At 47.4% G+C, this 23076-nt stretch overlaps 1 pseudogene; it reads left to right on the top strand.

Moving 5' to 3' along the window:
• LOC135455553 (E3 ubiquitin-protein ligase TRIM58-like) overlaps positions 1-22791 on the top strand; it is a 44058-nt pseudogene extending 21267 nt beyond the window's left edge.
• The last annotated feature ends 285 nt before the right edge of the window (positions 22792-23076 follow it).

Here is a 23076-nt window from a genome sequence, read left to right as displayed (position 1 = left end):
AAAGGACCAATTGGGAGGGGTTAACACAATCAGGGTTAGAACTGATGTGGACTCTCGACAAGGAGCTCAATTCCTCTTCATAGCAGGGTTGGTAGCATTCACTGCACAGCTCAGCTGGGCTTCCCGGAGCACCACCAGCAATCAGAGCCAGCATTACTACCCTTCCCAAGAGTCTGGTATGGGTCATCTTGCACAGCCTGCCCACCTGGCCTTGCCTCTTGGGGAATTTTTTACTGAGGAGAAGCTTCCAAGCTCTTTAGAGTCACTTCTACCCACTTCTCTGGTTAAGCCTCTCTTGGTCTGTTCCCTACAAATTTTAGTTTCCCCCCCAGGGGAGTGTTCTGTAGAGGATTAACCTGGAGTCTTTAGAAATATATTGGGGAACTTAACCAGAATTACTTATTTACAGCCTTAAACTTTTTACCAACATAATTTACACAAAACAGTTTTGAAACATTTTAAGCAATATTAGAACTCTGATACCAATTTTTCCTATACAGTTCAGTCTTTTTGACTCTTCCTCCTGAGAGTCAACTTTAAATCTCAGTATACTCAGGTGAATTAACTTGTGATATGGATGAATCCTTATCCAGTGCCCGGAGGTGAGTGGTGTGGACTCTGGCCCAATGCCAGAGGGAAAAACTGGGAGTCTGGCTCAATGCCAGAAGGAGACAGGGGTGGAGTCCGGTCCAATGCCAGAGGGAAAATGGGGTGCAGTCCGGTCCAATGCCAGAATGCCAGAGGGAAAAACTTGGTGTTGAATCCTGGTCCAATGCCAGGGGGTGAGAGTGATGTGAGTCCAACCGTCTTAGTAATGAAGAATACCTGAAACGGGCTTTCAAACACAGGCATTAATGGTCTGCTGGTAATGATTTTATCAAAACTCAGCTTCTCTGTTTAATGTTATCAGTAATTTCTCTTTTACTATAGCTTGTATGTTTCTCTCATCAACTTCTACATACTCTGTATTTGGCAAGGAGTTGTATTTCTCAGCTAACTTAACTCCCAAAGTACTCTTATTCTCCTATTTTTCTGTGTATTTAATTCACTGGTTTTCTGTTCTATTTTTCAAGATCTTATTTATTTATCTCTTGCTTCTGTTTCTTACTTTCACTTACAGCTTAAATACTTCTTTCAACTCCTTATGCTTAATTTTTTTTTTCCTTACACCATTCTTTTACACAATACACTTCCCTCTAAGTAGATGTGCTAAAACTTGTAATGTACAATCTACATTACTTCTATTCTAACTCGTCTATATTCACTCTCTCATTTCCCATTCACTTTCACACATTCTTTCACACCTTTAAGACACAAACTTATTGCTAGAAAATCACAGGTCCCTATAGCCTCCCCTCAGCTTGGGGTTGGCCCACAGGTCTCAATATCTCTGGGCCTCTTGGAAGGGCCCAGACTCTGGTTGCCTCTGGTGCCCGTTCACCTGTAAGGCTGCCTGTGTGTCAGTCACGCTCTTACAGCTATGGCTCCCTCACCCATCTGGGGAGCACTAGTCTGGTTTGCAGGTCACACACACACACACTTTGGTCACAGCCCCCACCCGACTGGGGGACACAAGCCTGGTTTGCAGGGCACACACACACTTCCACTGCCCCCTTCCCACCTGCCCGGGAAGTTGAGGCTTGTCACAGAGAAATGAAGGCCTTTGTCAGGGTCGAGCCATTTGTCGGTGAGGGGAGACTCAGACACTCAATATGAGTGATAAGCAAATTCCGTTTATTGAAGAGAGCATCAGACACTTATACAGCGAGTAATAAGCTTATGAATATTCTGTAAACTAAGCAATCTATTGGTTAAACTATACTATCAACTCTTCCTCATTCCTTAGGGGTTACATCTCTCTTTTCTCATGTCTCTTTCACTGTTTGTTATCCTACCACAGCTAGGCCCAAGGACACTGCTATCTATGCAGGTGCAGGACTTGGAGTTAGCCGCAGTTTTGTACTTTTCCATTTTCTAGCAGCTAAATTCGCAACAGAGGCTGACTTTTCTTGTGACTCACTCTCACACACACAACAAGACAACAATAAGGTACCTTTTACTTTTACACCACTTATTTCAAGTTTAGTATTACTGGCCAGTTTTGGTGCTATTGGATATCCTTTCTACCTAGCTGGTTTTTTTTTTTTTCTAGCTTCAGATGTTACTTTGTTGAGACAGGACTTATCTGCTCCTATATCAACCAAAAGTTCTAATTCTTCATTTAGGGGTCCCACCTTAAAGTTTACCAAGGGCTCGTCTAGATGTTGCATCAGGTCCCCTAAAGTGTAAAGCCCCTGACCCTCTACTCGTCACTTCTAAGGATCTTCCCTAAATTATCTTGTTCCCTGGCTATTGCCACATCGAGACTGAGCTTTCTACAAAACCTCCTGGTGTGTCCTGGCTCTCCACAGTAATAGCAATGTCGTTCTCTCAAAGGGACTTGAGGTGTCTCTATCCTTTGTGCATCTGACAGTACAAGAGGCCTATCCTTGCCTCCTCCTGGTGGTGGACCTGCCCACCCTGCACTTTCTCTAGCTACAGCAACCATGATCTTAGCCTTGGCCTTTGCTTTTTCTTCCTCCTTCCTTAAATACACCTTCAATGCCTCTCTTAATAACTCATTAATGTCCTTCTCTTGCCAATCTACCATCTTTTCCAGTTTTCTCTGAATATCAGGCCCAGATTTTGTAACAAACAGGACTTTTAGTAGCATTTGACCTTCTGGGGTGTCTGGGTCTATTCTAGAGTACAACTGGAAGTTCCGCCTTAGGCAATTAAGCCAGGCAGCAGGAGCTTCATCTGTCTCCTGTGTACCCTCAAATGCCAATTGAGTATTAGTTCCTTTGGGAACTGACTCTTTGATCCCCCGTATTATCAAAGACCTATATTCCATCATGGCCTTCCTCCCCTCCTCCTGGTTAGGGTTCCAGCTGGGATCCGTTAGTGGCAATTTCTGTTCGCCTGATGGCACCTGGGGTCCTGGACAGTTATCTTTCTCCCAAATTCTTATGCCAGCCTCCCTAATCATCTGAACCTCTTCTGGGGAAAATAATATATTTAGGATGGAATTCATCTCCCCCAAGTGTAGATATTTGGACCTAGAAATTGATCTACTTGGTTGGCTATGCCCACTGGGTCCTCAACTAAATGCCCCAACTCTTTCTTGAATCCTCTCACCGCAGAAGCAGTTAGGGGAACATTCACAAAGCCAACACCTCCCGCTACTGCTCCCATAGGAACCTCTTTGAGGGGGAAGAGTCTCTCTGCCTTGGAGGTCTTGGATCTGGTGCTACAGTACGGCCCATCTTCAGATGCCAAACTACTTTGAGGGATATCTGGGTTACCCTGAACGTTCTGCCCATCAGCAGGTGTATTTGCTGATAGCTGTTTATTGGGCGAGGAGACATTTGTGCCCCAACTAGGAGGAGGTAAAGGGACAGCAATAGGAGGGGGAGAAGAGCCTGAGTGAATATTAAGTGGAGCTGGAGAAGGGGTGGAGAATGCAGCAGGTGGAGTAGGCACTTGTGGTGGTGCAGAAGGAACTGGAGGGGATACTGGGTTTATCATAGTGGAAGCTGAAGAGGTAGAAGGAGGAGTTTGAACAGGTGGTAGTGAGATGGCAGCCGGGGGAAGAACCGGACCTGCCATTTGAGGTGCTTGAAGAAGAGGATTATAAGGTGGAGGGGCAGAAGGAGGCAAATAATCCAGGGGATCCCATCTTTTACTAGTCCTCTCATCTCCTCCTTCATTCTCCTCTTTCTTCCTCTGTATCTTACAAATTCGCACCCCTTCATCCCCAACAGCGCTCTTTAACCAGCAAGCTACATACAATAATTGCTCAGGATCAGTATCTCCTCGAGCTGTCAGATAATTATTTAATTGTTGGCACATCCACTTATCCTTTGTCCCACACCAAGACCATCCTCCTTGCAACTCTAATTCTGGCCACACTTCCATACAATAATGGATCATTTTCGCTTTATCTAATCCCTCCATGGCGTCTATAGAATCCCATTTTACTAACAGTTCTCCTAAGGGACTATTGGGATGTATATACCTCAGTCTCTTACCGGTCTTTTTACTATTACACCCTCCCATTTTACAGGTCTCAACAGTCAAAAATACCAATGGTGCCTTTACTGACTGGTAATTTCAAAAAGAACCTTCTTTGAGGAGCTTCAGCCTCCTCCACTGAAACTTCAAATTTCTGCCTGATGCTCAGGACTTTATACTGAAACAACTGCCCAATCTCTTGATTGCCTAACTTTCCCCACGTCAGGTCTTACATCTATCGGGACTTGAACACACGAAACCTCGGCCTAAGAATCCGGGTCGTGCCTGACTCCCTCTGTCAGGCAAAACAACTGCCTGATTTTTAGTTTGCCTAACCCGCCAATTTTTAGGCTTCACTGTATCAGGACTTAAAAGCAAACCACAGCCTCCCTCGCTGGGGTTTGTGCCTGGCTCCTGTGCCAGGACTTACTTTTACCTGAAGGGCTTGTGAGCTACCCGAATCCTTCTCGGGACTGACAAAATCTTACGCGGATCCTTCTCGAGACTTACAAATGCTACCCGAATCCTTCTCGGGACTGACAAATCTGCCTGACTTCCCTCTGTCAGGGCCTATTTTGGGTGCGTGCCACTCATACAAATATTCCCTCCGCACGCCCAGAGGGGGGGGCCCTTTATTTCACCTTGGGAGATGGCTCACTCACGCTAATTCCAAGCACCGCCCCCTGATCCCGGCCGGATTTCTCGCGAAAAGCCGGGAACGCAGTACTGAGGGGTCCACTATCACTTCGAAGGTCCGGCTGCCGGCCTTCGTCTCATTCACACACACATGCGCACGTCTCCCACCCCCGCCACTGGCTTTCTCACCAATCTGGTGCTCCGGTGCTCCTCTGCACCTGAGCCGATCCCTCTGGTCCTGATAGCCAGCTGTCCTGGAGGTCCAAGATGGCCAGTCCTGAGTCCTCTCTCGGTGTGGCTATCCCGGACGAGCGCCCCCAGCTGAAATAAACAGGGCCAGGAGACTTCTTCTCCTTTTTAATGCCTTTATTAAAAGTGATCAGCTCAGGATTGGGCGGCTCGGCAGGGCTGCAGTCCCCGTCGCGTCTCCCAGGGCGACTCAGAGGAGGAGGATATGCGCAGCTCTGTCCACTAGGGGCAGAGCCGGGGGATCCAGTCCTCGTGGGAGCCTTTAGGGCGTGATGTCCCCGTCAGATCTTGTTTCTTTGAGCTTCTCAGATGGCTGGTCCCGGCGTTGGGACGACTGTCTGCTCAGGGCAAGAGGGGCTCCGCATCTCTGCAGGCTCAGCAATCGGCTCCTCATGTCCAGACACCACTTTAGTCTCTCAATTCTTATTTGGCTCGTTGTTTTTGGGGTTTTCTCGTTGCATTTTGGAGTGGAGGTCTCAAAGCATGCTGGTCTTGGAGTCACGTTGCATAACCCCCCCCACCCTCTCAGGTGTCTTCCCTATGTTGGAAGAGCGCACTGCCTCGGGGAAGGGCCATCCACCCACCCAGCCAGGCCTTTTACTAATACAAAAGAGGAGATAAGCCTCAACGACCCGTGATTACAATAACAAAGCACTAAGAACCCTGGCAGAGACAGAGACCTGGCTGCGTGCCTGTAACCCTTTCTCACAGAAAAATATTAACTGAATGTTTGTTCATAACAAATTTCACAGCAGGAAGTAGGGACTGGATTGAATTTTCTCTTGCATTCCCTGTCACAGCTTCCTGAGAGCACGCTAGACTGAAATTCCCAGAATCTGCAAGTAGAATTGAGATCTCTGGAAAGGCACAAGTTTTCTTGATTTCTGATCTCAACTTTTTGAGTTTTGGCACCTTCAGGAGTCACAGCTGCTGACAAGTGCCAGGAGAAAGATCTGAAGGGGTTGGGACAGGATTTCCCTTCTTTTCTCACTTCCCTTCTGTGACTGTTCCAGGTCAGCTGCAGGATCATCCCACCCCTTGGACTGCAGGGATGGAGCAGAAGAGATGGGTCCTGTTGGCTCTGGCACTTCTTCTGGCTATCCCTTTCTCAGGTAATGCTTCCATGAGCTGTTCTGTTCCTTTAATTCTGTTCCTTTCTGTTCCTTCCTGAGGGATTCCAGCCTGCAGATGATCAAAAGTCGTGGAGCTGAGGGCCATGGTCTCCTGAGCAGCCCTGATTCAAACTCCACAAGAGCCAGAGCTGTCCTGCCCCTCTGGTCTTGGGGAATCCAGCCGTTTGAAGTCAGAGGTGAAGCCAGGGAAGACCAAAGCCAAGACAGCTGTGCCCTGTCCTGCTCTGCCCCAGTGCTAGGAGCATTTCCCTGTCTGCATTGGCAGTTGGCATTGTCACAGCCACCTTGCTGCTGGTGACACAGGGCTGAGAAAGGGCAAGGCCAGCTGGGGAGGTGCATGAAATGGCTCTGGATATGCTTTTATGCATTTATTATTTTTTCTTTTCCCCAAAATAATCCCATCCTGTACAACTTGTATCATCCTGTTTTCTCCCTCTAATCTATTACTTTCAGTTGTTCCCCACTGTGACTCCTAGACCTGTTTCCTTCACACCAGTACATTTTCTGATGGATTTCAGCCTGATGCTCACTCACAGACAATTTTGAGCTCACGTCTCTTGAAAATGTAGTTGGAATAGGATACAATGTAGTTGGTCAGGATACAATCATTCCTTGCACCATCTCTTCCACGTAGCCACTGGACAATCCCGAAGTGCAGTGGAGAAAAATCACAGATGGGCACAGAGAGAACATCTACACATGTAGGTAGTTTGGGGGTGAACAGATGCAGAAATAGCATGGATGGATATCAGTGCCAACAGATGGATTTGACACTGGGAATGTGTCCCTGACACTGAGGAATGTCCAGCCAGCAGATGAAGAAATGTACAGTTTCACTGTGATATCCAGGGATCGGATTGTTGATATGGCCACCAAGCTCAGCATTGCAGTTGGAGACTTTCTGGGCTGAGCAGGGAAGGGGGGAAGCTCTTACAGAAGGAAAAGAGCTCTCCAAAATATCACTGTACCCCAGCTGATGCCCCCCTCATATGACCCAACACATCACCTCCCTACTCCCAGCATAGGCCAGCTGTCAAGATGTTCTGCAACTTCCATGCCTAGCCTGAGCCCTGTTCTGACCCACATGGGGCTGGAAAATTGCAATAATCCTTGCTGGGGAGGTGTGAGGCTACCTGACAGACATCCAAGTGCTCAGCATCCATGGCTGTGGAACTGATGGGAATGAGGCCCTCTGTCTTGTGACTTCTCAGCTGGGGTAAGGGCTAAGGAGATGTTCTGTGCTGCCGGTTCCCCCCAGCTGGACAGTCAGCACCATTTGTGTGCAGGTATTGATAATGTCAGATGGAGCTGGTGAACCTTTATTCACTAATGAGAAAGAGCATAGAATGACGGAATCAGGGAATCTTAGAATCACTCAAAAGCATGAGTTGGAAGGGACCTTAAAGAATTTCTCATTTGAATTTCCCAGCCATGGGCAGGAGCAAATGCTGTCCAACCTGGCCTGAATACTTCCAGGGATGGGACATCCACAGCTGCTCAGGGCAAGCTGTGCCAGTGCCTCACACTTAGTCAAGAATTTCTTCCTGAGATTGAATCTAAATCCCCTCATCCAAAGGGAATTAGAGATGCTTTTGGGAGAGGAGAGAGAAAAAGCTTCAAGACAGAGCTCATTTCCTAGTATTACACGGGATAAATTCATATAAAATCCAGCTTTGACCAGGAGTGTGACTCTGAATTGTGTGTGGTGCATCCCACCTCCTCACACTGATGAAGCTTTGGCACAGTTCCTGTCAGTGACCATCTGTGCCCATCTGTAGTTCTGGCATGGAATGGGGAGGTGCCTGGGCTCTACTGTGCTGTGTCTTGCTTTACCAATCCTCAAAATTGGATGGGGGTCCTACAGAGTCATTCCAAAAGAAGAATACAAAGAACACACCTTCTCCCTGCCTGCTCCATGAAATAATGGGGAGCTGAGAAGCGAATCCATCCCACACCATAGCTCTCTCAAAGCCAAAGGAATTTTGGCATTTATGGCAGATGAAGTGCGGGATGACAGAAAGACCAATGTAAAAATTTTGTGAAAAACTGACAAACTGGCAGGAAACTCTGGGTTAAGAAAGAGCTGTGAATCAAAGGAAGAGCTGCTTTCAAGGAAACAAACTCCTCTCACTAAGAAACTCCCTTGTCTTTAAGGTATTGGTGAAGTGTTCATTGAAATTCAGGGCCCCCAAGGGTGAGGGCTAGAACTTGGCTGCAGATCACACAGATGGTTTCCAGAACCTGTTGTCCAGTGGGTTACTGAGGATGGCCAGGGGCTCTCTGCAGACACTGAAAGTAATCAGGACAGTGAGAAGTTCTTCAGTGTCTGTAGTTGAGTCACAGTTACAGAAGAGTAAGTGGGAAAAGTCACCTGTCAAATCCTGAACCCACTGGTGCAGAGGGAGAAGAAAACTACCGTGTACATCTCAGGTGAGTTCTGTTGTCCCCAGAAGTCTTTGCTGGAGGCTCACTGTCTCAGGAGCCCTGTGAGGCCCATTGCAGTGCCAGGGAAGCTGACAGCTATCCAGTTCAGCCAGACCCGTCCCAGAGCACCACAAGGCACTGCAGGCAGGACAGGTTGCAGTGTGAGATGAGCAGGATCCCTCTTGCCCCTAGGAATGTGCACATCCTGAGGGAAGGCAGGCTCTGACCACCTGTGTAGGATTGTGACTATTTCTCCATTCATCTCCACAAAATCTCTTGGGGTGGACTTTTTTCCCCAAAGGAATTTTTGAATTTTTTTTTTTTCCCCAAAGGTTCTGTTTTTCCAGGTGCATCTCAGTGGGTTCCTGCCTCCTGGATACAGCTCCCTTTATTCCTTCTCACACTGGCTGCTGGTGCTGTTCTAGTATTTCAAGGTAAGGCCTCTTGGTTCACAGGACCTCATGTTCTTAGACGTGAGGCTGCAGGATGTAATTTCTCAGCCTCTTGTAAGACTACTCTCTGACAAATAGGATGAAATACCATGTAGAGTCGACTTTTGGCTCACAGATGCATTAGCTTCCACTCAGCTCAAATTCTGAGTTCTCCTGCAGGTAGAATTTTGCTGTCTGCCATCCAGAGGCAGAAGGGAGATGCCACCGCATGCATGAGAGCTTGAGTGGACCATGGCATCTACAGGCAAGAGAAGGAAGGAGGATGGGATTGAGGTACTTTTTCTGGGGTGAATTAGAACGTCCCTTCCTCTACCTCCATTGGTCTCATTCTTCCCAATGGTTCCAGTGGAGCTCATTCATCAGATCTGGATCTTTTTTCCTAGAAGTGTCAGTGGTGCCTCCCACCTTGGTAAGGGCCTGTTCAGAGATCTCTGCCTCTGCAGACATGGCTGGGGAGAAGTCTTGTTTCCCCAGTCCAGTGCCAGGTGTTCCAGCTCTGTGGTGTCTGAGGGCACGGCTATTCCCCTTTCTGGGAGATTTTTGTGGACTTGGTTTTTCTTCCTGGGTGGGAGCTGGAGCAGGGCCCTGCCAAACCTTGGGAACCTGTGGCAGTGTGTCATGGCCAAGGGCCCACACCAGCACCTCATTGCTCATGGCAAGGCAGGACTGACCGCTCCCCAAAAGCTGTACTGACCTCACACCAGTTGCCTCTCTCAAGCTGTGTGCCTTCAGCCTCATCTCCATTTCTGTCTGTATTGTGGTTTAGGAATGGAACTCCCCAATTCACTGCTCCCACTGAGACTCCCTAATGACACACCATACTTTCAGTCCCCTATTCCTTCTCTCTTCCTGCTGCTACAGGATGAGTTGAGAACTGGAGGCACAAAAGATGAAGATCATGGTTTTAGACAAGAATAATGTACTGGAATCAGCAATGAGATAAGAAAAAAAAAACAATAACAAGAACAATATTAATAAAGGAAGTGTAAAAAAGAGAGAGTCATTCATATGCAAAATCCACATCAAGGACCCCATGACAATAAAAAAATACAGGATGACTTCCCTCCCTGCCCTTTCTTTTTGACCAGAAGGCATCCCTTTTCCCCAGAAGAGACAGTGTCCCTTTCCACTTCCCACCAACCCCATGCCAATGATGTGAGTTTGTAACAAATCACATTAGGGTCCTGGTCATGCCCCTTTCCCAGCCACTGCAAAAATTACCCCAGCCTGGCCTGAACCAGGACATTTTCCACCACTTAATTTATACCATCTACTCATTTAAACATCCTACACCCTCCAACATATATACATAAACATTCACATATATATGTGAGGTATGTTTGTATACATAAGTATACAAACATAGGTATCATCTCCATAGTCAACAGCCATCCCACCAAGATGTCTGCTGAGTTCATTTTATCCATGACTGTAGGTTCTATCTGTCCTAGATGTCTTCCAGAGCAGGAGGGTTGGTGTCTTGTCAGTTGTTTTGCTGCATCAGGACCAGCTACCTGGTGTATCTAGAATGGTCCATATTCATTGTCTATGGTAGTTATGAAAAACAACAGAAGCAGAGAGGGCTCTAGGCAGACTTTAGAGACCCTTTATTACACCCTGGATACTTAAATCCAGGGGTTAAACTCAAAGTTCCTTGATTCTAGATAGCACAATGGAGAAATAAATCCCCACCAGATATTCTCAAGAGCTGAAAATCACACAAAAGTTTACTGCCAAAATATAGAAGATAAAGCAAGCTTTGGCAAAAGGATTAAATACAACATGAAATTCAACATGAAACCACTTATAGTGACATTACTTAGTATTAGTTTGATAGCAATTTCATTTACTTAGTCCATTTAACCTAGAAACTTTTAAGTCCTTAACATGTGAAGTTACCACAAAGTTTCATGAAAAGAGAATTAGGAGAAGACAGAGACAAGGACAGAAAAGATATAGAAAAACCACAGGCATAGCTACCAACTCCTAGGATTATGACATTGGTAAGACCAGAACCCCAAAAAAGCCAGCAAGGCCAGACGGTTTGGTACTGGATGGTCATCCCTTTTAATCCCTTGGCACTTTGTGGGCCCACCTCCTAGACAGGATTTCTGGAACTTCAGCCAATCAGAGGCTGAGCAGGAAATTCCCCCTGCTGTTTGATTGATTGACAGCTCAGTCAATCTGAGGGGTCTGGGGGCAGGGTGCTGTCTTACCTTAAAGAAAGGCCTGACCTGCCTCCAAACACACACACACACACACACACACACACACACAGCATGCACACATGGACACACACATTCACATACACAGATGCACACAAATAGATACACAGACACAGAAATGCAGAGACACAGACACACAGACACAAACTTAGATACACACAAACAGATACAAACAGACACAAAGACACACAGACACACAGACACATACAGACAGAGACAGAGATACACACATGGACACAGAGACACACACAGACACACAGACACATGCACAGACACATACACAGACACACACACGGACACAGAGACAACCAGACACACAAACACAGACAGACACACACAGACATGAACAGACACAGACAGACACATAGACACACACAGACAGACACACACAGGGACACAGACATGCAGACAGACAGAGAGATGGCACAGACGCAGACAAACAGGCATGCACACACAGAGACAGACACAGAGATGCAAAGACACACATACACATACACACATACAGACACACAGAAAGCATTGACTTGAGACACTAAACTTACCCAGTCTCTGACATCTTTCCAGTAGCTTACAAGAAGGCTGGAGAGGGACTTCATTCAAGGGCACAGATTACTAGGACAAGGCGGAACTGATTTTAAGCTGTAGGAGGGTAGATTTAAATCAGATAATAGGAAGAAAATCTTCCCTGTGAGGGTGGTGAGGCCCTGGCACAGATTGCTGTAGGAGCTAAGGATATCTCATCCCTGGAAGGGTTCAAGGCCGAGTTGGCTTGGGCTTAAAGCAATGTGGTCTAGTGGAAGGCTGGAGAGAGATGATGGTGGATTGGAAAGAGAGGTCTATAAGGTGTCTTAACACCCAAACCATTGTCTGGTGAGTTGACTTTGCAATTCTGCATTTCTATGAGATTCATTCTCTTGTTAGACTATCAACAGATGACCAAGGGGAGGTCCTATGTGACACAAAGAGAAGCCTTTCCATCAGCATTCTCTGATGGATCAGTGCCAGGACATACCCACAGTTCTTGGAAAAAAACCTCTGCCAAGCAAGAAGAAGGTGCATGAGGGTCTAGCGCAGTGCAATCAAACATCTCGACCCTCTGGAAATTCCCACTTACACAGTCCTCCAACAAGTCCTTTGTTATATTTCCCATCCCCATGCAGATGTTCAGGACTCCAGGTCCCCAAGATACAGAGTTGCCCCAAAAGTGGGCTTTTCCCAGCACTGACCAGGACATCCTGGACTCTTCCGGATCCCATCCTCCCTGGGATCTAAGGCCATCTTTTCTCCCATTCCCATTCTTTCCAGCTGGGATGCTGGCAGAGGAATGTTCTTTGCTCACTTGGCAAGCAGCATAGCCTGGGTTCTCCCCTGTGGCCAGACCATTGGGGAGTGAGGAGGCAATGGGGCTCCTTTCAATATTCCTCACCAGCAGCACAGCACCTTCAAGCTCATGTTTAGAAGGGCTCACAGTGATGCTGAGACTCCTTTCAACAGGTAAAAACTGTAGTGGAAAAAAGTTTTCATGTCACAAGGAAGACTGCAGGTCCACAAGAGAGGCCAAGGCTCCTTCCCAGAGTAAACTCTTGGTGGAAGAGGATTTGAAAACCAAGGAAGAGATCAGTAAGGGTGCCTACAGGTCCATCAGAATGTGAAGTCCCCATCTTTGTTTTTCAGGGCTGAGTTATTTTCCAAGGCCTCTGAATTAGAAAGGATTGTCTGAGGAAAGAAAAGTCTGAGAGTATAAATTAGAAATAGGCAGGACATGAGGAAACTGAATTGAATTTCTTGTGCCTTCCCTGCATAAAGAAAGAAAAAAGAAAAAATAAAACCAGATAAGCAGGGCCATTCCTCATCAGGCCTTTATCTTTTTGGAAGCAAACACTGCTCCACAATCAAAATGAATTGTGAGTTAGTCCTTGGAGTGTGTGCCTTGTGCAGAATTTCTTTGGGAGCAGCTCTTATGTTCCATGCCAGTGGAACATCTTTGATTGCTGATATGGCAACTGGAGGTCATCAAGGTCCCTTTTCTCTCCCCTGTCCTTGAAGGTGGTGAAAGAGCAGCGTCTCCTTGGTCTTTTCTAGGAGGAAAGGCCTATGTCACTAGTGGAACAAGTCCTCGCCTCAGGGGAGGAAAAATCATTATCTCTGTGACACCAGTCTTTTTTCACAGGAAGGAGAGTGGACTCCCTGGAAACTGTTTGGCTGAAGAACCACCAAAACCTCTACCAAAAAATTCAGACTCTGCAGGAAGCTTTCCAGAATGAGCAGGAGTCCACACGGTGTGATATTCAGCTCCTCAAAAAAGACCTGGAGGATATATTAGGTGAGCAGGGCCATTCCCCCAGCAGCAGGCAGCAGGCTGCCTTTTCCCTGGAGGCAAAAGCTGCTCTACAGGCAAACTGTCCTGGGTGATTGTCCACCACAGCTTCTCAAAGCAGATGGAGAAGTACAATCCCTATGTGGGGAACAGTTTTTTGATCAAGAATACTCAAAGGGAAAACCTGAAGAGACTCTCTGACAGTGAATTTAAATAAGGACTCTGCTCTCTCCCTCAAGAAGGTAATGAGAGTGTCCCAATGACACTGTTCTTTTTCTTTATAGGATTGAGAGAAGAGGCAAATACTACAAAAGCTTTGGAATCCATGTGGAAGAAGGATGTCCATGAAGTGTCCCAACAAGTTCAAACTCTGCAGAAAGCTTTTCAAAACACCCACCTGTACACACTGCGAGACCTTCAGATTATGAGAACAGACCTGAAAGATGAACTAGGTGAGCAGGGCCATTCCCCAGCACGACTTCATCTCCCTGAAGGTCAATCTGGCTCTACAGGTAAACTGACCTGTGAGTTCATCATTTACCTTTTGTCAGAAAGGGCAGAACTTCCTTGGGAGCAGCTCTTATATCCCAGTCATCTGGAACACCTTTGTTGCTGAGGTGGCAACTGGAGATGGTCAAGGTCTCTCTTCTCTCACTTGTTGTAAAAGGGAGTGAAAGAACATCTCCTTGTTCCTTTTTAAAAGGAAAGTTTTGTGCCATTAGTGGGACACGACCTCACCTCAAGGGAGAAAAATCATTGTCCCAGTGACACCAGTCTTTTTTCACAGGAAGGACAGTGGAGGCAAATGTCACAGGGAATATAGCATTCATGTGGCAGAAGGACCTCCTGCATCTCTCCCAACAAATTCAAACTCTGAAGCAAACTTTCCAGAACATGAAGCTTGCTATACAGCGTGACCTTCAAATAATCAGAAGAGAGCTGGAGAACAAACTAGGTGAGCAGAAGCATTTCCATGACAGGCCTTCATACCTCTGAAGGCAAAGGCTGCCCTATAAGCAAACTGTCCTGGAACTTGTCCTCCACATCTCCTCAAGGGGGATGGGGAAAGACAGGTCTTACACAGGAAACAGTTTTTGTGCTCTGTGACACCACGCAATCCTCATAAAAAAGAATATTATCTCCCCAGAGTACTCTCTGGAGAGATAGAGTGGGATCATTCCTACCCTCCATCCTTCCCAGGAGGCCTTGGTCAAGACATTAGGAAGACCCACAGGGAGTGGGAGATGCCTAAGAGAGCCCTAAGAGATGCTCTGACAGGGATTTTATATGATGAGCTGTGATGACGAGCTTTTGGGCATTGTCATTACCGACCAATGGTCTCTCCATCAAGAAAACCATGAACCATGAAACCTTTGTCTGAATGAAAATGTTCTTTCTTCTCAGGAGAGACAATGGAGGCAAAAACAAGCACCTTAGAAGCCAGGCTGGAGAAAGACCACCATGAAGCCTCCCAACAAATTCAAACTCTGCAGGAAAATTTCCAGAAGAGATATGAGGCCACACAGCGTGACCTTCAGAGGATCAGAACAGAGTTGGAGCATGACCTAGGTAAACTAGGCTATTCCCCAGCAAGCTTTCATCTGTCTAAAGAAAAAAGCTGTTCTACAGGCAAACAGTCCTGTGAACTTATTCTCAGGACTCACCTCCTCAAAGTGGTTGAAGAAGGAGAGTCCTTACATGGCAAACCAGTTTTCTGCTCTGTGACACTGAAACACCTCCAAGTTGAAGAGCCCACGACTAGCCCCACCCCATGCTCACCTGCTCGGCTAGGGGGCATCTCCACGGCCAGTGCATGAGGTGGGGACAGGAGAGGGCACTGGCAGCACCCAGCACTCTCTGCCAAATGTCCAGGGACGTTGCCCTGGGCAGGTACAGGGTCCAAATCCAATCTCGGGAACCACTGACCAAGGCTGAGGTACAGTGAACATTCCTGGGACCACAATGGGTTCTGAGGGACAGGTAGAGGATGTCCCACCACATCTTCCTCGTGAAAAAGAGTGTTGTTTCCCAGGGCACACAGATGCTGTCTGGAGAGATGGATTGAGGCCAGTGCTGCCTTCAGCGCTGCCCAGCAGGCCTTGGTCAAGCCTTTAGGGAGGACCACAGGGAACAGGAGAGTCCTAAGGGAAGGTGCTCTGCCAGGGAGTTTAAATCAGAGCTTCAAGGCATTGTGATTGCAGGTTGCCAGTCTCCCCCTCAAGACAGCAATGAGACTGTTCCAGTGAGATGGTTTTTTCTTCGCAGGAAGGACAGTGGAGACAAATACAAGGACTATGGAATCCATGTGGAGGAACGACCTTCTGCAGCTCTCCCAGCAAATGCAAACTCTGCAGAAAGCATTCCAGAACATGGAGGAGTCTACACAGTGTGACCTGCAGATGATAAGAACAGACATGAAGAATGAACTAGGTAAGCTAGGCATTCCCCAGCAGGCCTTCATCTCTCAGAAGGCAAAAACTGCTTTATAGGCAAACTTTCCTGAGAGGATATTCTTTGACAGCTCCTAAAATGGGATGGGGAAGGACAGCCCTTACATGGGTAATAGATTTGTCATCCATGGCACTGGAACAACTCCATGCTAAAGTGTTCTCTGCAGGGGCTCAAGGTCCCTCTTCTCTCCCTCGCTTCAAAGAGAGTTTGAGTTCTCTCACTGTCTGATAGTTGATAAGGTTTCCCCTTGAACCCTTGTCCCTGTCTCTGTTGCTTTCCCCACAGCCCTTCTGCTATGGCCCCAGTCCTGATGCCACACTGGGTGAAGCCAGGCTGTGCACAACCTGCATGTCTGTGCCCATGATGAGCCCCACCCCATGCTCACCTGCTCGGCTAGGGGGCATCTCCATGGCCAGTGCATGAGGTGGGGGCAGGAGAGGGCACTGGCAGCACCCAGCACTCTCTGCCAAATGTCCAGGGACGTTGCCCTGGGCAGGAACAGGGTCCATATCCAATCTCGGGAACCACTGACCAAGGCAGGGGTACAGTGAACGTTCCTGGGACCACAATGGGTTCTGAGGGACAGGTAGGGGATGTCCCACCACATCTTCCTCGTGAAAAAGAGTGTTGTTTCCCAGGGCACACAGATGCTGTCTGGAGAGATGGATTGAGGCCAGTGCTGCCTTCAGCGCTGCCCAGCAGGCCTTGGTCAAGCCTTCAGGGAGCACCACACAGGGAATGGGAGAGTCCTAAGGGAAGGTGCTCTGCCAGGGAGTTTAAATCAGAGCTTCAAGGCATTGTGATTGCAGGTTGCCAGTCTCCCCCTCAAGACAGCAATGAGACTGTTCCAGTGAGATGGTTCTTTCTTCGCAGGAAGGACAGTGGAGGCAAATACAAGGACTATGGAATCCATGTGGAGGAACGACCTTCTGCAGCTCTCCCAGCAAATGCAAACTCTGCAGGAAGCATTCCAGAACATGGAGGGGTCTACACAGTGTGACCTGCAGATGATAAGAACAGACATGAAGAATGAACTAGGTAAGCTAGGCCATTCCCCAGCAGGCCTTCATCTCTCAAAAGGCAAAAGCTGCTTTATAGGCAATCTTTCCTGAGAGGATATTCTTTGACAGCTCCTAAAATGGGATGGGGAAGGACAGCCCTTACATGGGTAATAGATTTGTCATCCATGGCACTGGAACACCTCCATGCTAAAGTGTTCTCTGCAGGGGCTCAAGGTCCCTCTTCTCTCCCTCGCTTCAAAGAGAGTTTGAGTTCTCTCACTGTCTGATAGTTGATAAGGTTTCCCCTTGAACCCTTGTCCCTGTTGCTTTCCCCACAGCCCTTCTGCTATGGCCCCAGTCCTGATGCCACACTGGGTGAAGCCAGGCTGTGCACAACCTGCATGTCTGTGCCCATGATGAGCCCCACCCCATGCTCACCTGCTCGGCTAGGGGGCATCTCCATGGCCAGTGCATGAGGTGGGGGCAGGAGAGGGCACTGGCAGCACCCAGCACTCTCTGCCAAATGTCCAGGGACGTTGCCCTGGGCAGGAACAGGGTCCATATCCAATCTCGGGAACCACTGACCAAGGCTGAGGTACAGTGAACATTCCTGGGACCACAATGGGTTCTTAGGGACAGGTAGGGGATGTCCCACCACATCTTCCTCGTGAAAAAGAGTGTTGTTTCCCAGGGCACACAGATGCTGTCTGGAGAGATGGATTGAGGCCAGTGCTGCCTTCAGTGCTTGCGGGAATGACTGTAGGAGTGACAGAGGTCACGCACGGTCGGGACGGACGGAGACGAGAGATCTCTGCAGCCAAGTCGTGAAACTATCGGTTTATTACAAAGGGCATGAGTGCAAGGCCCTGTTGCGAGCTGCCAGCTGCAGCTCGGAGCAGGGCTGAGAGAAGAGAGGCTTAAAGTGTAAGAGAATTAAAGGTTTAAGAGCGGAGAGCATGTAGAAAGGAGGGGGTGAAGAAGTGCAGAGGTGAGCGTGAAAAGAGAAGAGAAGAGAAGAGAAGAGAAGAGAAGAGAAGAGAAGAGAAGAGAAGAGAAGAGGAAGAGCAGAGGAAGAGGAGCGAAGTTCCCATTACAATACAATAAATCATCTTCAGTGTTGAATATTCAGATTCTCTTCAACCAATCTACTACAGCATGCATATCCTATAACATTTCCATACAACCTATAAGAATCACTACATTACTGTTATGTTTGCCCAATTATCCCATCAAAAAAACCAAAACAATATTTAAGGTAGCAACAATTGTAATTGAATAGTTTAGAAAATGTATAAATAAGGGATAATTTGGTTCGAATAATAGCGCATAAGCAAGAACAACCGCGGGGTATGGAGGGCAGGGTTCTTGACCCTTGCCACTTCACGTACAAGCTTGCCAAGTGAAAATCACCCCTTATATACCATGTGTCAATTTTATCTCCTCCCATTTTCGGTTCGTCACTTTTCTGTCTCCGCCTTCATTACCACCTTTACCACGCATGTGCCACCACTCGGTTTGGTGGTCGCACAAGTCTTTGGGGGTCGTCACTGATGAAGGCCCTGTAGTTTTCTTCATTGTTCTTTAATTCACCTTTGGGTTACACATGCGCACCAAGCCAGTACAACGTAAGCCAAGACTAACATATCACTGCATCTACATATCAAAGCAATAAGTCCCTTATAATTAGCTTTTTCTTGGACCCAACCAGGTTCTTGGTCATTTTTAGCAACTGTATCTTCAGCTTCTTTCCTGTGGTCCTTGAAAACATCTGCTGGGAAGGGGGGGGTGGGTGGAGCCCCTCCTCTCCCTTTCTTCTTTGGCATTACAACTTTTAACTATTAACTATTTTATTATTATTAAATATTAATTACTGTATCAATATTGATTACTGTTTCAATTTTTATCAGCACGAATCATACCTATTTACCACATTACCATACTCTGTTACATTTTAAACCCTAAATCTTACTCTTTGGGCCCCTTCTGCCAAGCTACAGGGTCTGCTCTGACCCTTGGACCTGCCTGCTTGCAGAGGGTATTGTTTCATCAAGAGGGGATTACCTTCGGCTGGCCACACCATTGTTTTCCAGTTGTTCAGTAACTAAGGGATCTCAAAACTTGCTTTCATTTCAATCTCGCTTATGGTTTCTATATTCTCAAAATCTTTTGCCAGGCAATCATATTTATAAGGCTTTCCTGTTCCATCCTCACCAACAACTGCTGCCCAGCAGGCCTTGGTCAAGCCTTCAGGGAGGACCACAGGGAATGGGAGAGTCCTAAGGGAAGGTGCTCTGCCAGGGAGTTTAAATCAGAGCTTCAAGGCATTATGATTGCAGGTTGCCAGTCTCCCCCTCAAGACAGCAATGAGACTGTTCCAGTGAGATGGTTCTTTCTTCACAGGAAGGACAGTGGAGGCAAATACAAGGACTATGGAATCCATGTGGAGGAACGACCTTCTGCAGCTCTCCCAGCAAATGCAAACTCTGCAGGAAGCATTCCAGAACATGGAGGGGTCTACACAGTGTGACCTGCAGATGAGAAGAGCAGACATGAAGAATGAACTAGGTAAGCTAGGCCATTCCCCAGCAGGCCTTCATCTCTCAAAAGGTAGAAGCTGCTCTACAAATGTCCTGTGATCTAGTTCTTTGCCTCCTCCGAGTAGGTGCATGGGGCAGAACTTCCTTGTGAGCAGCTCTTTTGTCCCATGACAGTGGAACATCTTTGATGGTGAAATGGTGCTGGGAGTCAGTAAATGTTTGTTTTCTCTCCATCACATTTAGATGGAGTAAAAGCACAGTGTCTTTTTAGTCCTTTTTAAGAAGAACGGTCCCTTGTAACTTGTGGTACCATACTCATCTCAGGTGAGGCAAAACCACTGTTCCACTGACACCAGTCTTCTCTTACAGGAAGGCAAGTGAAGGAAAATACCTCAAGGGTCTTGGAATCCATGAGGCTGATGGACATCCAGCAGCTCTCCCAAGAAATCCAAACTCTGGAAAAAACTTTGCAGACCTCATTGGGGTCCACAAAATATGACTTAGGTGAGCAAGGCCTTTTCCAGCAGAACTTCATCTCTCTGAAGGCAAAAGCTGCTTTACAGGCAAATTGTCCTGTGAGCTTCTTGTACACAGCTTCTCAAAGTGGATGGAGAGGGACAGATTTTCTTGGCAAGTAGCTCTTGTGTCCCCACCTGTGAAGACACCTGAACACTGAGATGATGGCAGCAGGTGGTCAAGGTTCCTCTTCATTACCTTGTCTTTGAAAGGAATGTGTAGAGTAGGTTCTCTATGACCCAATATGTGGTAAAGGAGCCCACCTCCACGCCTTAGTATTGTCTTCTTGCTTTCCCCACTTCTCTTCCCCTTAACAAATATTGTTGTCTCCCACAGCCCATAACTGCTGTTTGGAGAGATGGAGGGGGCTGATCCCAACCCTCCATCCTGCCCATCAGGCCTTTCTCAAGCCTTTGGGAGTGCTCACAGGACCTGTGCTCCTTCCCTAGCCCTCCAGCAGTCAATCCATCCAAACCAGTTCTATTGAGCTGGGAGGGTCTTTGTTCTCCTTTTTCCAGAGCCCATGTGCCCCAGAACACTGGGAGTTGGAGACTTCAGGGAAGGAAGGACCACCACGAGTGTGACAGTCCCAGATGAAATGTAGGGGCTCAGGCCTTGGGCAAGGCCTGCTCCTCTTCCCCCCGGCCCAGCAGTGCTCGATCACTTTGACAGGGTCTCCAGGGGTAACTGGTGCAGTAAAAGTCACCTTTGCTTCCTGGCAAGTCTTTCTCTGTGAAAGCCTTTAGTTTAGGTCTGGCCATTCCTCTCGCCTCTCTTTCCCATTTGAAAAGGAAAGGGAGGCTGAGTTCATCTCACAGCACATTTTAGTCCTCCTCGGTCATCAGAGGAAGCAAGTTGGAGCCACATGCCCCATGTCTGGAAAACAAAATTATCACACACCCTGATGTTTTCTCTGGGAGTCTTTGATGAAAGGAGAGTAGAACTGGTTAAGAGAACGGTGCGTGTGTGTGGTGGGGGAGTAGGAGAGCATGGGCGTGGCATCAGCGTGATGAAGGAGAGCGAGCTGGGTGTCATGTTAAGAGATATCCTCAATCCCTCTCTGTTTGATTGTGTTGTCAGCGCCCCAGCAACACTACGAGCCTTGCATCTGACCATACTGTCAGTGTCAGAGTAGGGGAGCATGAGAGTGGCCTCATTGTCACCAAGGGGGGAGAGTTGGCCAATTTTGCTTCATTGCCAGAGCAAGCACTTATTTCCTGCTTTTCTCCTTTCCCACAGATCTTCCAGTCCTACAGTCCTACAAAGGTAAGCATAAGTGAGATGAGGAAGTGAGTACTCAAGAGCCTGAGTGCAGCTCTAGAAAACACATCCAACCCCCTCAGATAGCTGTTTGGGGAAGAACACACTCAGGGAAGGGTGGTTGGCTGACTTTTTGCTGTTATGTGCTGCCCAAGGCCCTGCCTGTGTTCGTCAGGAGCCCTCTCCGCTGTGGGGAGCAGGCACAGCTGGCTTGCAGTGGCCACTGCAGCTCCATCTTCCACTTCTGATTTGGCTCTTGGGCCTCTCAGGAAAAGTGTCTGGAGCTGATCTTGCTCCACAGCAGGAGCAGCTCCTTCTCCTTTCAATCAGAATTGAGCTAGAGGACCTCAGTTTGTGACACTGCACCTTGCTTGAGTCCTACCAGGGTTCCTCCCATCCCCTGATGCATGTAGAAAGCTGAGGCAAGAAACATTCCCCTATCCTTGTGGCACTGCAGGCTTCTCTTCCACTCTAATCCATGTGCAAGCAGTATTGTACACTGGTGGTCTCCTGTTATTGAGGAAAAAAGTGCTTAAAACTTGAAAATCCCCTTCAGATTTTGGCAAGGAGTTAATCCAAACCTAATTACAGCTGCTGGCAAGCAAACCTAATTCCATCTGCTGCCAACTCCTGGTCCTTTCTCTCAGGCTACTCCCTGCCAGCAATGCAGAGATGGAGGCAGAGAAGGTTGAGCAGCACAGCCTCATCCTAGGAGCTGCCTGCTGTAGTCTCAGGAGCACTGGAAGAGTGTCAGGCATTTGGTATATGCTGGCTGCCACTCTCTCTGGCAGAAACGGACATGGCAGGAGGAGAGGGAGAAGCTTGAGATATCCTAAGACAAGAGCCTGCCGAGTGCACCTGAGCATGGAGGGGGGGAAGGACAAATGAGAGGGGGATGATGGCAGAGAAGGGAAAGGTTCAGAAAAGCAGAGCTTGTGTTTTCTGCTCCTCATGGCCTGACCTGACCATTGCAGGAGATGTCATCCTGGATGCTGACACAGCTCATCCCAGATTGGAAATCTCTGCAGATGGGAGGACAGTAAAAGATACTGGTGTCATCGGATTCGTGCTCAGAAATCAGAAGAGATTTGATTCCCATCTGTTTGTGTTGGCAAAGGAAGGATACACTTCTGGGAAACACTATTGGGAAGTAAATGTTGGGACAAGAAGAAACTGGGCCTTGGGTATTGCCTCTGAATCTGTTGCTCGCAAAGGGACTTTGACTCTGTGTCCTGAGAATGGCTTCTGGGTTATCGCATGTGTAGACGGGCAAGATTATTTGGCCTGCACGAATCCTTGGACCTCTCTGACTGTGACTGGCTATTTGTCAAAGATTGGGATCTTCTTGGACATCCCAGCCAAGAAGGTTTCTTTTTATGATGTATGTAAGGCAGTAGCTTTGTACACTTTGAGCATTGCTGATGGCAGCAGACAGGAAGGCAAATTCCTTCCCTTCTTCTCTACAGGCCTTGCTGCTGCTGAGCCTGACACTGAACCACTAGCAATACTGCAGTTTTCTGATGATGATGATGATTAGTTTACTCTGCATTTCAAAGGTCAATACTGTGATTGAATCACATTGTAATCAGGTTGCTGATTTGTGTCTTCTGAACAAAAGTATTGAATTAGAGGACAAATCTGGCATAGCGGTCAGCTTTCTAAATCATGCATCAGAATGAAAAGTTTTTTGAGGGAAATTTTATTTTGTCAAGGGAAATAAATTTTCTTTTGTGATAGTATGAAAAAAGCACTTGTGTAATGTGAATTTTCCTGAAAAATTACTATCTTGTTTTTTTTCTTTTTTTAATCTCATGCAATTTTG

This window comes from Zonotrichia leucophrys, chromosome 18 (genome assembly GCF_028769735.1).
Source record: "Zonotrichia leucophrys gambelii isolate GWCS_2022_RI chromosome 18, RI_Zleu_2.0, whole genome shotgun sequence".
Lineage (NCBI taxonomy): Eukaryota > Metazoa > Chordata > Aves > Passeriformes > Passerellidae > Zonotrichia > Zonotrichia leucophrys.
This window is presented reverse-complemented; position numbering and strand designations above follow the sequence as displayed.